Genomic DNA, 14,099 nt, shown 5'->3' on the forward strand with positions numbered 1-14,099 from the left:
TGTCCCCCCCCCCCGGTGTGTATGAAGGTGCCCCTTCCCCCATGAAGGGTGTTATCTGTCCTAGGAGAAGTTTTTCCTTATCTCGGGGAGTCAGACTTCCCTGTGAAATGTAGAAGAAGGTGGAGGACTCTGATTGGTGTGTTGGTTGGGGGTGTGTCCAGTGGTGGGAGGACGGGGGAGGGGGGGGTCTCTTGGTGATGTGCAGCTGGCAGTGGAGGGAGGATTTCCCACCTGAACACAAAGATGTCACTTTCCAGGAACACCCAATAAAACTGCCGCCAGGTAAGTGTAACATATTGGAAGAAACAATTAATATTTCAGTATCTTTAGGTGTTTCCGGAGATTTGTTTGATAGTTCAATAGTCAGGCTGACTTACACCAAAGTGTGGTTTTATTGTCACACAATTGTCATCATAGAAACAATGTAAAAAGTATAACATTTCAGTGGAGGAAAAACACAAATATAAGAAGTCATAAAGATGTGACAAGCTGATGGAAGCGTGTGCCCTCATATCTCCATAGTCTTCCATGTCTCATGTGTCCTCATATCTCCATAGTCTTCCATGTCTCGTGTGTCCTCATATCTCCATAGTCTTCCATGTCTCGTGTGTCCTCATATCTCCATAGTCTTCCATGTCTCGTGTGTCCTCATATCTCCATAGTCTTCCATGTCTCCTCATATCTCCATAGTCTTCCATGTCTCGTGTGTCCTCATATCTCCATAGTCTTCCATGTCTCGTGTGTCCTCATATCTCCATAGTCTTCCATGTCTCGTGTGTCCTCATATCTCCATAGTCTTCCATGTCTCGTGTGTCCTCATATCTCCATAGTCTTCCATGTCTCGTGTGTCCTCATATCTCCATAGTCTTCCATGTCTCGTGTGTCCTCATATCTCCATAGTCTTCCATGTCTCGTGTGTCCTCATATCTCCATAGTCTTCCATGTCTCGTGTGTCCTCATATCTCCATAGTCTTCCATGTCTCATGTGTCCTCATATCTCCATAGTCTTCCATGTCTCATGTGTCCTCATATCTCCATAGTCTTCCATGTCTCATGTGTCCTCATGTCTCCATACTTCCTAGTGTGAGTGAGATAAATCTGGATGTGACGTTGTCTGTCACAGAGTATATGTAGAGTCTTCCATGTCTCATGTGTCTAATGCCCCGTACACACGGTCGGATTTTCCGACGGAAAATATGTGATAGGACCTAGTTGTCGGAAATTCCGACCGTGTGTGGGCTCCATCGGACATTTTCCATCGGATTTTCCGACACACAAAGTTTGAGAGCAGGATATAAAATTTTCCGACAACAAAATCTGTTGTCGGAAATTCCGATCGTGTGTACACAAATCCGACGGACAAAGTGCCACGCATGCTCAGAATAAATAAAGAGATGAAAGCTATTGGCCACTGCCCTGTTTATAGTCCCGGCGTACGTGTTTTACGTCACCGCGTTTAGAACGATCGGATTTTCCGACAACTTTGTGTGACCGTGTGTATGCAAGACAAGTTTGAGCCAACATATGTCGGAAAAAATCCTAGGATTTTGTTGTCGGAATGTCCGAACAAAGTCGGACCGTGTGTACGGGGCATAAGTGTGTCAGTATTGGTGTCAGGCTATATGACTGAGTGTCCCTATAGATCCCATAAGATGTCTTCATGTGCTACATGTAGACGGAATAACTCCACAAAGCTCAGAACCTCTTATGGCAAACATTCATTCACTAACTTCATCAAGTCATGTATGGACTTTGAGTGACAAGCACACATGTAAGGCTGGCCATACATTGAACAATTTTATTATTCAATTTCATTTAGATTTACCTTCAGATATGTACAGTAGGTGACCGTGATATTGTGTCAATCTCGCCGCTTTTATCAGCGAGATTTGATACCTGTGAGCCCCGTCGCGGGAGCCAGCGCCGCGATGGCTCGCTGATCGGGAAAGGAAAACTTTTCTTTTCCTTTCGTGATGAGCGACAGGCAGTGCTGACAGCTGTCTGGTATGAATCCTGAGGGGGAACGCCGCACCAAATTTTAAATGAAAAAACTGGTGTGGGTCCCCCCCAGGAGCATACCAGGCCCTTAGGTCTGGTATGGATTGTAAGGGGAACCCCCTACGCCGTTGGGGTGCCCCCCAAGATCCATACCAGCAATTTATTAGGCAGCTCTGGGGTCTTCTTCCGTCTTCTCCCGGTGTTCAGCTTCTTCTCCCGGGCCCCTCCGCTATCTTCTTCCAGCTCTTTTGCTAGCAGGGGGCCTGGTCTGCTGCTGCTGTCTTGTCACCTCTTCTCTTCTCTTCTTCTGATGTTGACACGATGCGCTCTCCTGCTGGAATGTTGTGTGCGAGCTGCGCAGCCATTTATATAGGCAGTGACCCCACCCCTTTGTGACGTTACAGTCCCAGCATGCGCAGGGACTCTGGGATCACGCCCCCTTATGACACCAGAGTCCCTGCGCATGTTGGGACTGTAACATCACAAAGGGAGGGGGGATGTCCACTATCTGTGATCACAGTGGAGGGGGGATGTCCACTATCTGTGATCACAGTGGAGGGGGGATATCCACTATCTGTGGTCACAGTGGAGGGGGGTGTCTACTATCTTTGGTCACAGTGGAGGGGGGAGATGTCCGCTATCTGTGGTCACAGTGGAGGGGGGAGATGTCCGCTATCTGTGGTCACAGTGGAGGGGGGAGATGTCCGCTATCTGTGGTCACAGTGGAGGGGGGATATCCACTATCTGTGGTCACAGTGGAGGGGGGTGTCTACTATCTTTGGTCACAGTGGAGGGGGGAGATGTCCGCTATCTGTGGTCACAGTGGAGGGGGGATATCCACTATCTGTGGTCACAGTGGAGGGGGGATATCCACTATCTGTGGTCACAGTGGAGGGGGGAGATGTCCGCTATCTGTGGTCACAGTGGAGGGGGGATATCCACTATCTGTGGTCACAGTGGAGGGGGGTGTCTACTATCTTTGGTCACAGTGGAGGGGGGAGATGTCCGCTATCTGTGGTCACAGTGGAGGGGGGATATCCACTATCTGTGGTCACAGTGGAGGGGGGATGGCCACTATCTGTGGTCACAGTGGAGGGGGGATGGCCACTATCTGTGGTCACAGTGGAGGGGGGGATGTCCACTATCTGTGGCCACAGTGGAGGGGGGATGTCCACTATCTGCGGTCACAGTGGAGGGGGAGAGATTACCGCTATCTGTAGTCACAGGGGAGGGGGGGATGTCCGCTATCTGTAGTCACAGGGGAGGGGGGATGTCCGCTATCTGTAGTCACAGGGGAGGGGGGGTGTCCGCTCTCTCTAGTCACAGTGGAGGGGGGAGATGTCCGCTATCTGTAGTCACAGTGGAGGGGGGATGTCCGCTATCTGTAGTCACAGTGGAGGGGGGAGATGTCTGCTATCTGTAGTCACAGGGGAGGGGGGGTGTTCGGTATCTGTATTCAATGTGAGAAAGCCGACCGCCTGCAGAAAAGAAGAAGAGTACCGGGGTCAAGGCCGATATCTTCATCCGTAATCCCGGTAGACCAATTGCCAACTGCAATGTATATACACTCACTGGCCAATCACATGGCAGCAACTCAATGCATTTAGACATCTAGACGTGGTGAAGACGACTTGCTGAAGTTCATACCGAGCATCAGAATAGGGAAGAAAGGGGATTCGGTGACTTTGAACTTGGCATGGTTGTTGGTGCCAGACGGGCTGGTCTGAGTATTTCTGGGATTTTTCACACACAACCATCTCTCAGGTTTTTTAAGGGAATGGGGGAAAAAGAGAAGAAATTCAGTGAGGAAAATGCCTTGTTGATGTCAGAGGTCAGAGGAGAATGGGCAGACTGGTTCCAGATGATAGAAAGGCAACAGTACCTCAAATAACCACTCGTTACACCCAAGGTATGCAGAATACCATCTCTGAAGCCACAACACATCCAACCTTGAAGGAGATGGACTACAGCAGCAGAAGACCACACCGGGTGCCACTCCTGTCAGCTAAGAGCGGGAAAATTAGGCTACAGTTGGCACAGGATCACCAAAATTGGACAATAGAAGATTGGAAAAACATTGCCTGCTCTGATGAGTCTGGATTTCAGCTGCAACATTCAGATGGTGGGGTCAGAATTTGGTGCATGGATCCATCCTGCCTTGTATCAATGGTTCCGGCTGGAGGTGTAATGGTGTGGGGGATATTTTCTTGGCACACTTTGGTCCCCTTAGTACCAATTGAGCATCATTTATACACCACGGCCTACCTGAGTATTGTTGCTGACCATGTCCATCCCTATATGACTACAGTGTCCCCATCTTCTGATGGCTCCTTCCAGCAGGATAATGCACCATATCACAAAGCTCCAATCATCTCACCACTGGACAATGAGGTCACTGTCCTCCAATGGCCTCCACACTCACCACATCTCATCCAATAGAACACCTTTGGGATGTGGTGGAACGAGAGATTGGCATCATGGATGGGCAGCCGACAAATCTGCAGCAATTGTGTGATTTTATCATGTCACTATGGAGCAAAATCTCTGAGGATGGTTTCCAACACATAAATGTATCTATGCCACCAAGAATGAAGCCTGCTACTAGCAAGGTGGACCTAATAAAGTGTCCGGTGAGTGTAGATGTATTGCGGTTGGTAAGTGGTGAACACAATTCCCATTTTCTGAGGTCAGTAAAGTTGGGATCACACGAGTACAACTTCATTTCCAGTTTTTCAGAATTACAGAATTTAGGGGGTGAAAACAGGTGGTGGGGGAGGGGGGTGACATTCTGTATCACCGCATACTGCTGGCTCTTATTAAAGCGGAGCGCCACCGAAAAAAAAAAAATTTAAAGTCAGCAGCTACAAATACTGCAGCTTCTGACTTTTAAAACATGGACACTTACCTGTCCAGGGCGCCCGCGATGTCGGCACCCGAGGCCGAAGCGTCTCTCCGTCCTCGGGTGCTGCCGCCTCCATCTTCGGTAAGGGAATCAGGAAGTGAAGCCGTGCTGCTTCACTTCCCGGTTCCCTACTGCGCATGCGCGAGTCGCGCAGCGCAATCCGGATGGTCCCTGCTGCCTCTGGGACCCGTGTGTTTCCCAGCAGGCAGCGGGGAGGGAGCAGGAAGTGGCGTAAATACCCGCAGATTCTGCGGGTATCTATGCCGGAAGTGGGTACAGATACCTGTAATATACAGGTATCTGTACCCCCCTCCCCCCTGAAAGGTGCCAACTGTGTCACCGGAGGGGGGGAGGAATCTGATGAGTGGAAGTTCCACTTTTGGGTGGAACTCCACTTTAAGTACATCCTTAATAATAATAACATAACCTCCCGTCACAACACCTCTGAAAAGCAATCTGACCACTGATGGTGTGTCAGTCCTTCCTACAGATGTAAACAATCATCATGGAGAGAGGTAAGTGTCCGTGTTCCTGTACTCTGTAATACATATCATTGCCATTCTCTGTACAGGAGGGGGAGGGGGAGGTCCTCTTTCTATTTTCTCCTCATCCTCTCTAACACATCTCTGTGAAGGAAGATAGACTCACCTTACTCCCCATCCAGATCCCTCATCACCAATATCTCTGGGTGGGGGGAATCCTGATCCAGCACTATGACTCCCCCTCTGAGATCACCTCCCCCCTGCTGTCCCCCCTCTGGGATCACCGCCCCCTGCTGTCCCCCCTCTGGGATCACCGCCCCCTGCTGTCCCCCCTCTGGGATCACCGCCCCCTGCTGTTCCCCCTTTGGGATCACCGCCCCCTGCTATCCCCCCTCTGGGATCACCTCCCCCTGCTGTCCCCCCTCTGGGATCACCGCCCCCTGCTGTCTCCCCTCTGGGATCACCGCCCCCTGCTGTCCCCCCTCTGGGATCACCGCCCCCTGCTGTCCCCCCTCTGGGATCACCACCCCCTGCTGTCCCCTCTCTGGGATCACCGCCCCCTGCTGTCCCTCCTCTGGGATCACCGCCCCCTGCTGTCCCCCCTCTAGGACCACCGCCCCCTGCTGTCCCCCCTCTGGAATCACCACCCCCTGCTGTCCCCTCTCTGGGATCATCGCCCCCTGCTGTCCCTCCTCTGGGATCACCGCCCCCTGCTGTCCCCCCTCTAGGACCACCGCCCCCTGCTGTCCCCCCTCTGGAATCACCACCCCCTGCTGTCCCCCCCTCTGGGATCACTGCCCCCTGCTGTCTCCCCTCTGGGATCACCGCCCCCCCTGCTGCCCCCCCTGCTGTCCCCCCTCTGGGATCACCGCCCCCCCTGCTGTCCCCCCTCTGGGATCACCGCCCCCCCTGCTGTCTCCCCTCTGGGATCACCGCCCCCCCTGCTGTCCCCCCTCTGGGGTCACCGCCCCCTGCTGTCTCCCCTCTGGGATCACCTCCCCCTGCTGTCCCCCCCTCTGGGATCACTGCCCCCTGCTGTCTCCCCTCTGGGATCACTGCCCCCCCTGCTGTCCCCCCTCTGGGATCACCGCCCCCTGCTGTCCCCCCTCTGGGATCACTGCCCCCTGCTGTCCCCCCTCTGGGATCACCGCCCCCTGCTGTCCCCCCTCTGGAATCATCGCCCCCCTGCTGTCCACCCTCTGGGATCATCGCCCCCTGCTGTCCCCCCTCTGGAATCACTGCCCCCTGCTGTCCCCCCTCTGGGATCACTGCCCCCTGCTGTCTTCCCTCTGGGATCACCGTCTCCTGCTGTCTCCCCTCTGGGATCACCGCCCCCCTGCTGTCCCCCCTCTGGGATCACCGCCCCCTGCTGTCCCCCCTCTGGGATCACTGCCCCCTCCTGTCCTCCCTCTGGGATTGCTGCCCCCTGCTGTCTCCCCTCTGGGATCACCGCCCCCTGCTGTCCCACCTCTGGGATCACCGTCCCCTGCTGTCTCCCCTCTGGAATCACCGCCTCCCTGCTGTCTCCCCTCTGGAATCACCGCCCCCCTGCTGTCCTCCCTCTGGGACCACCGCCCCCTGCTGTCCCCCCTCTGGGACCACCGCCCCCTGCTGTCCCTCCTCTGGGGTCACCACCCCCTGCTGTCCCCCCTCTGGGATCACCGCCTCCTGCTGTCCCCCCTCTGGGATCACCGTCCCCTGCTGTCCCCCCTCTGGGATCACCACCCCCTTTCTGTCCCCCCTCTGGGATCACTGCCCCCTGCTGTCCCCCCTCTGGAATCATCGCCCCCCCTGCTGTCCACCCTCTGGGATCACTGCCCCCCCTGCTGTCCCCCCTCTGGGATCACCGCCCCCTGCTGTCCCCCCTCTGGAATCACTGCCCCCTGCTGTCCCCCCTCTGGGATCACCGCTCCCTGCTGTCTTCCCTCTGGGATCACCGCTCCCTGCTGTCTTCCCTCTGGGATCACCGCCCCCTGCTGTCTTCCCTCTGGGATCACCGCCCCCTGCTGTCTTCCCTCTGGGAACACCGCTCCCTGCTGTCTTCCCTCTGGGATCACCGCCCCCTGCTATCTTCCCTCAGGGATCACCGCCCCCTGCTGTCCCCCCCTCTGGGATTACCCCCCTCTGCTGTCCCCCCCTCTGGGATCACCGCCCCCTGCTGTCCCCCCTCTTGGATCACTGCCCCCTGCTGTCCCTCCGCTGGGATGACTGCCCCCTGCTGTCTCCCCTCTGGGATCACCGCCCCCTGCTGTCCCCCCCTCTGGGATCACCGCCCCCCTGATGCCCCCCCTCTGGGATCACCACCCCCTGCTGTCCCTACTTTGGGATCACCACCCCCTGCTGTCCCCCCTCTTGGGATTACCGCTCCCTGCTGTCCCCCCTCTTGGGATTACCGCTCCCTGCTGTCCCCCCACTGGGATCACCGCTCCCTGCTGTCCCCCCCACTGGGATCACCGCTCCCTGCTGTCCCCCCTCTGGGATCATCGCCCCCTGCTGTCCCCCCTCTGGGATCACCACCCCCTGCTGTCCCCTCTCTGGGATCATCGCCCCCTGCTGTCCATCCTCTGGGATCACCGCCCCCTGCTGTCCCCCCTCTAGGATCACCGCCCCCTGCTGTCCCCCCTCTGGAATCACCGCCCCCTGCTGTCCCCCCTCTGGAATCACCACCCCCTGCTGTCCCCCCCCTCTGGGATCACTGCCCCCTGCTGTCTCCCCTCTGGGATCACCGCCCCCCCTGCTGTCTCCCCCTCTGGGATCACCACCCCCCCTGCTGTCCCCCCTCTGGGATCACCGTCCCCTGCTGTCTCCCCTCTGGGATCACCGCCCCCTTCTGTCCCCCCTCTGGGGTCACCGCCCCCTGCTGTCCCCCCTCTGGGGTCACCGCCCCCTGCTGTCCCCCCTCTGGGGTCACCGCCCCCTGCTGTCCCCCCTCTGGGATCACCGCCCCCCCTGCTGTCCCCCCTCTGGGATCACCGCCCCCTGCTGTCCCCCCTCTGGGATCACCGCCCCCTTCTGTCCCCCCTCTGGGATCACCGCCCCCTGCTGTCCCCCCTCTGGGATCACCTCCCCTGCTGTCCCCCCCTCTGGGATCACCGCCCCCTGCTGTCCCCCCTCTGGGATCACCGCCCCCTGCTGTCCCCCCTCTGGGATCACCGCCCCCTGCTGTCCCCCCTCTGGGATCACCGCCCCCTGCTGTCCCCCCTCTGGGATCACCGCCCCCTGCTGTCCCCCCTCTGGAATCACCGCCCCCTGCTGTCCCCCCTCTGGGACCACCGCCCCCTGCTGTTCCCCCTTTGGGATCACCGCCCCCTGCTGTCTCCCGTCTGGGATCACTGCCCCCCTGCTGTCCCCCCTCTGGGATCACCGACCCCTGCTGTCTCCCCTCTGGGATCACCGCCCCCTGCTGTCCCTCCTCTGGGATCACCACCCCCTGCTATCCCCCCTCTGGGATCACTGCCCCCTACTGTCCCCCCTCTGGGATCACCGTCCCCTTGCTGTCCCCCCTCTGGGATCACCGCCCCCTGCTGTCTTCCATCTGGGATCACCGCCCCCCTGCTGTCCCCCCTCTGGGATCACCGACCCCTGCTGTCCCCCCTCTGGGATCACCGCCCCCTGCTGTCCCCCCTCTGGAATCACTGCCCCCTGCTGTCTTCCCTCTGGGTTCACCGCTCCCTGCTGTCTTCCCTCTGGGATCACCGCCCCCTGCTGTCTTCCCTCTGGGAACACCGCTCCCTGCTTTCTTCCCTCTGGGATCACCGCCCCCTGCTGTCTTCCCTCAGGGATCACCACCCCCTGCTGTCCCCCCCTCTGGGATTACCCCCCCTCTGCTGTCCCCCCCTCTGGGATCACCGCCCCCTGCTGTCCCCCCTCTTGGATCACTGCCCCCTGCTGTCCCTCCGCTGGGATGACTGCCCCCTGCTGTCTCCCCTCTGGGATCACCGCCCCCTGCTGTCCCCCCCTCTGGGATCACCGCCCCCTGATGCCCCCCCTCTGGGATCACCGCCCCCTGCTGTCCCTACTTTGGGATCACCACCCCCTGCTGTCCCCCCTCTTGGGATTACCGCTCCCTGCTGTCCCCCCTCTTGGGATTACCGCTCCCTGCTGTCCCCCCACTGGGATCACCGCTCCCTGCTGTCCCCCCACTGGGATCACCGCTCCCTGCTGTCCCCCCACTGGGATCACCGCTCCCTGCTGTCCCCCCACTGGGATCACCGCTCCCTGCTGTCCCCCCACTGGGATCACTGCCCCCTGCTGTCCCCCCTCTGGTATCACCGCCCCCTGCTGTCTCCCCTCTGGGATAACCGCCCCCTGCTGTCCCCCCCTCTGGGATCACCACCCCCTGTTGTCTCTCCTCTGGTATCACCACCCCCCCCTGTTCCCCTCTGAGATCACTGCCCCCGCTGTCCCCCTCTGATGAGGTCATCCTCTCCAGGGTCCTAAGAGAACCCCCCTGCAGTCCATCCAATAGAAATTGTCATCCCTGCAGTTGTCAGAATCTTTGGAGATCGCCTCTGGGATTCCCACTGATATAGTAAGTTCATCTGAAATGAGCAAAAGTGCAAATCAGCCCACTTTACCATCTTTATTATCAAAGTCGTGGTACTCGCCAGCTGCAGGCACCTTCTGGCTGGAATGTGATTGGCTAATTGTACTTCCTCTACATAAACCAGAGATATTGTGTTCTTCCGCATATCCAGCTTTACATCCAGGTAGATTAGTGTCTGAACCGGCTCCGATTGACTCTTCTCCTAGTTTATGAGTCCTCCAAACTTTTGACAGAGTCGCCACCACTAACTCCTGAGGATTCACAAGCCGAATTCTGTCCTAGTGCAGCAACAGGATATTGTCCAGACTTTGTGTATATGAAGTCCATGTTTCCTCAACTGGGTGATTAGAGCCAACACTACCTTGGAAAAGTCCCTGGGTGAAATTGTTAGCCTGAATGGCGGGCAGATGAATTAATAATGGAGTTGACCTACCGCAAACTCCAAAACCATTTTGAAAGTATAGGTATGTGGAAGTACGTATCCTTCAGATCTATGGAAAGGAGCCTCATCCAGTGATCTCTGTTATGTGTTATGTAGTCTCACTTCCCTAGTGGCAATGTACTGGTCGCATACAGTGCTTATCAATGCCAATTTTTGCCGTTTCCACCGGCTGCCTCTGGTCACAGTCCAATTATTTTTCTCATTTAGTTTGTTATTAAATAATTTTATTAAATTGTTTTTAGTTTTACTATTTTGTCACCATAATATTTCTGTTTTGGTTGTTCCCTCAACAGCTAAGCATGGACAGCATGGATTCCCAGCTGGGAATGTGCTTTGTACTTTTGCTGTGGTCTTTTCACACTTTTTTTTTTTTTTTTCTTATTTTACCTTTTTTGTTTTTCTGCTTTTTTTTTTTTTTTTTTTTTCTTTTGATATGTTGTTTTTTCAGATATGTGGAGCAGCACCACCTAGTGTCCACTCTCCATACTGCACCCTCTGTATTAATCAGTCCCGTTAGTTTAGTGATCCTCTATCTGGGACAAACACAGGAAATATCAGACTGAGTACGTAACAAATGGGCTACACCCTTATTTTTGTTTCTTCCTGTTTTCGGCCATTTTAGAGCTGGTTCCAGAAGGTTGAACAGCTTCTCAGTCTCCATCTTAAACACATCGGCCACCAGCATCGGATTTTCTCCACATCAGACCACACAGGTAAGTCATGTGGATGTCCTATTCATAGTACAGGGCTCCTGTCCCTGCTATAGACATATCAATCATCTGTGACCGGCTCTTCCTCCTTGTGATGAATCATCTGGGTATATATACTGTATATATGTATGTGGATGTACTTTTACACTTTGGGGGTTATTTATGAAAGGCAAATCCACTTTGGACTACAAGTGCACTTGGAAGTACAATCTCTGTAAATCCGAGGGGGACATGCAAGGAAAATAAAAAACAACATTTTAGCTTGCACTTGATTGGATGATAAAATCTGCAGAGCTTTTCCTCATTTCAGATCTACCCTTTAGATTTACAGTGACTGAACTTGTAGTGCAAAGTGAATTTGCCTTTCGTAAATAACCCCCTTTGTCTCTGTCTGTCACCCTAACAAGAAGGTCACCACGCTCTCCACATGTTGAGGGAACTTTTTTGCTGATCTGGGACTTCAGGAAATTGGGCTTCAGAATCTACTTCTCAGTGTTGGTTTCCTCTTCATTGCCGGCCATTAAATGGACCTTAGAATGGCTCCTGTAGTCCCTCCTAGGAAGGACATTCAGGCTCATCTCCCACCATGTTCCTTTGATGTGTCCGAGACAGAATAAGTGGGAAACGCCAGAAGAACCCGCTGCGTCCTGACACCCCAAGAATATATTTTATTTGGGGGATACACCTGGCAGTTTAATCAGAATTCTCGTACTTCTTCCTGGCTTCATTGTATTGGCTGCACTTCTACAGGTGGAGGGTATGACAACCCACCCTCCACACGCCTCTCCTGTACATACTGCCCACTGTCATACCCTCCACACTCCTCTCCTATACATACTGCCCTCTGTCATACCCTCCACACTCCTCTCCTATACGTACTGCCCACTGTCATACCCTCCACACTCCTCTCCTATACGTACTGCCCACTGTCATACCCTCCACACTCCTCTCCTGTACATACTGCCCACTGTCATACCCTCCACACTCCTCTCCTGTACATACTGCCCACTGTCATACCCTCCACACGCCTCTCCTGTACATACTGCCCACTGTCATACTCTCCTCTCCTGTACATACCGCCCACTGTCATACCCTCCACACTCCTCTCCTGTACATACTGCCCACTGTCATACCCTCCACACGCCTCTCCTGTACATACTGCCCACTGTCATACTCTCCTCTCCTGTACATACCGCCCACTGTCATACCCTCCACACTCCTCTCCTGTACATACTGCCCACTGTCATACCCTCCACACGCCTCTCCTGTACATACTGCCCACTGTCATACTCTCCTCTCCTGTACATACCGCCCACTGTCATACCCTCCACACGTCTCTCTAGTACATACTGCCCACTGTCATATCCTCCACACTCCTCTCCTGTAAATACTGCCCACTGTCATACCCTCCACACTCCTCTCCTGTACATACTGCCCTCTATAATATCCTCCACACTCCTCTCCTGTACATACTGCCCACTGTCATACCCTCCACACTCCTCTCCTGTACATACTGCTCACTGTCATACCCTCCACACTCCTCTCCTCCTGTACATACTGCTCACTGTCATACCCTCCACACTCCTCTCCTCCTGTACATACTGCCCACTGTCATACCCTCCACACTCCTCTCCTGTACATACTGCCCACTGTCATACCCTCCACACTCCTCTCCTGTACATACTGCCCACTGTCATACCCTCCACACTCCTCTCCTGTACATACTGCCCACTGTCATACCCTCCACTCTCCTCTCCTCCTGTACATACCGCCCACTGTCATACCCTCCACACTCCTCTCCTGTACATACTGCCCACTGTCATACCCTCCACACTCCTCTCCTATACATACTGCCCTCTGTAATACCCTCCACACTCCTCTCCTGTACATACTGCCCACTATCATATCCTGTACATACTGCCCACTGTCATATCCTCCACACTCCTCTCCTGTACATACCGCCCACTGTCATTCCCTCCACACTCCTCTCCTGTACATACCACCCACTGTCATATCCTCCACACTCCTCTCCTGTACATACCGCCCACTGTCATATCCTCCACACTCCTCTCCTGTACATACCGCCCACTGTCATATCCTCCACACTCCTCTCCTGTACATACCGCCCACTGTCATATCCCCCACACTCCTCTCCTGTACATACTGCCCACTGTCATATCCCCCACACTCCTCTCCTGTACATACTGCCCACTGTCATACCCTCTACACTCCTCTCCTGTACATACTGCCCACTGTCATACCCACCACACTCCTCTCTTGTACATACTGCCCACTGTCATACCCTCCACACTCCTCTCTTGTACATACTGCCCACTGTCATACCCTCCACACTCCTCTCCTGTACATACCTCCCACTGTCATACCATCCACACTCCTCTCCTGTACATACTGCCCACTGTCATATCCTCCACACTCCTCTCCTGTACATACCGCCCACTGTCATACCCCCCACACTCCTCTCCTGTACATACTGCCCACTGTCATACCCTCTCACACTTCTCTCCTGTACATACCGCCCACTGTCATATCCTCCACACTCCTCTCCTGTACATACCGCCCACTGTCATATCCTCCACACTCCTCTCCTGTACATACTGCCCACTGTCATACCCTCCACACTCCTCTCCTGTACATACCACTCACTGTCATATCCTCCACACTCCTCTCCTGTACATACCGCCCACTGTCATACCCTCCACACTCCTCTCCTGTACATACCGCCCACTGTCATACCCTCCACACTCCTCTCCTGTACATACCGCCCACTGTCATATCCTCCACACTCCTCTCCTGTACATACCGCCCACTGTCATATCCTCCACACTCCTCTCCTGTACATACCGCCCACTGTCATATCCCCCACACTCCTCTCCTGTACATACTGCCCACTGTCATATCCCCCACACTCCTCTCCTGTACATACTGCCCACTGTCATACCCTCTACACTCCTCTCCTGTACATACTGCCCACTGTCATACCCACCACACTCCTCTCTTG

At 54.9% G+C, this 14,099-nt stretch overlaps 1 protein-coding gene across 3 annotated transcripts in view; it reads left to right on the plus strand.

The window, feature by feature from the left end:
* The first annotated feature begins 216 nt into the window (after positions 1 to 216).
* Positions 217 to 14,099, plus strand: part of LOC141126587 (uncharacterized) — a 31,045-nt gene continuing 17,162 nt past the window's right edge. For 2 of the 3 annotated variants that reach the window (XM_073612507.1, XM_073612509.1), the window contains exon 1: positions 10,884 to 11,083. The gene's annotated coding sequence lies outside the window, so the exon portion shown is untranslated. Of the gene's footprint in view, positions 283 to 10,883; positions 11,084 to 14,099 lie in introns of those variants that run through there. The other variant, XM_073612508.1, reaches the window with a different exon arrangement.

The sequence above is a fragment of the Aquarana catesbeiana genome, linkage group LG02, assembly GCF_042186555.1.
Source record: "Aquarana catesbeiana isolate 2022-GZ linkage group LG02, ASM4218655v1, whole genome shotgun sequence".
Classification (NCBI taxonomy): domain Eukaryota; kingdom Metazoa; phylum Chordata; class Amphibia; order Anura; family Ranidae; genus Aquarana; species Aquarana catesbeiana.